This window comes from Schistocerca nitens, chromosome 9, assembly GCF_023898315.1.
Source record: "Schistocerca nitens isolate TAMUIC-IGC-003100 chromosome 9, iqSchNite1.1, whole genome shotgun sequence".
NCBI classification, from domain to species: Eukaryota; Metazoa; Arthropoda; class Insecta; order Orthoptera; family Acrididae; genus Schistocerca; species Schistocerca nitens.
In genome coordinates this window covers 227,869,667-227,870,714 of record NC_064622.1, presented here as the reverse complement: position 1 = coordinate 227,870,714, position 1,048 = coordinate 227,869,667, and the positions used below count along the sequence as shown (strand labels likewise).

Below are 1,048 nucleotides of genomic sequence, written 5' to 3'. Positions count from 1 at the left end.
TGTACCGTTACATCGCTGTTACTCATTTTCCTGGTCGTCGAAACAATGAAGTGTTCGAAATGGGTATATTATTCTAGGGTTAATGTCGGTGTATGTTAAGCCCAAAGAGGCGACATTTAAGTAAAATTCGGAGAGCATTACTTTTGGACGTACCCGATAACTTCCGCTGCTCAGTCGGGTAACCAGTGTGCGCCCTGATCGGCTTTCACCCGGCATCTCGGCTGGGCTCCCCCTGACGGCCGGTAACTGTCAAGGCCCCGCCGCGTCGCTCGTGCGGCCACGGCTGACTTTCCCCTTTACGACAGCCGTTCTGGGCGACTCGTCGCCGAGCAGCGGAGCGTGCGCTGCGCGCTGCTCAGCTTCGACAGGCGCCCTGCATCCTGAGACCCCGCTACACAGGAGATTGGGCGAAAAACGCGCTCTTTGCCCGTCGGCGGCTACTTTTTGGTCTTCACAGCAGGCGCAGCTCACACGAAGACAATACGATGTACCATATGACATGCACTCCCACTCCAGGCCACAGGTGACCCATCGTGACCATCCGACCACCGTGTCATCATCAGCTGGATGCGGATAGGAGGGGCATTTGGTCAGGACACTGCTCTCCCGGTCGTTATGATGGTTTTCTTTGACCGGAGCCGCTACTGTTCGGTTGAGTAGCTCGTCAATTGGCACCACGAGGCTGAGTGCAACACGAATAATGGCAACAGCACATGTTGGCTCGGATGGTCACCCATTCAAGTGCCGACCACGCTTGACAATGCTTAACTTCGGTGATCTGACGGGAACCGGTGTATCCACTGCGGCAAGGCCGTCGCCAACCACACGACATCCTGCAACAGACGTCTCGCGACCCGCCGCTTATCAGTAGGATACTTGTGTTCCCACTGAAGCAACAAAGCACGAATCACGTTTCTGCCTCAGTTTCAAATGGTTCAAATGGCTCTGAGCTCTATGGGACTTAACATCTGAGGTCATCAGTCCCCGCCGTGCGGTTAAAGGCGCTGCAGTCTGGAACCGCAAGACCGCTACGGTCGCAGGTTCGAAT

General features: G+C 55.4%; 1 pseudogene; it reads right to left on the bottom strand.

Annotated features, from left to right (window-relative positions):
- Window positions 1-701: 701 nt before the first annotated feature.
- LOC126204832 (5S ribosomal RNA) lies at window positions 702-819 on the bottom strand (annotated as a pseudogene).
- Between the last annotated feature and the right edge of the window lie 229 nt (window positions 820-1,048).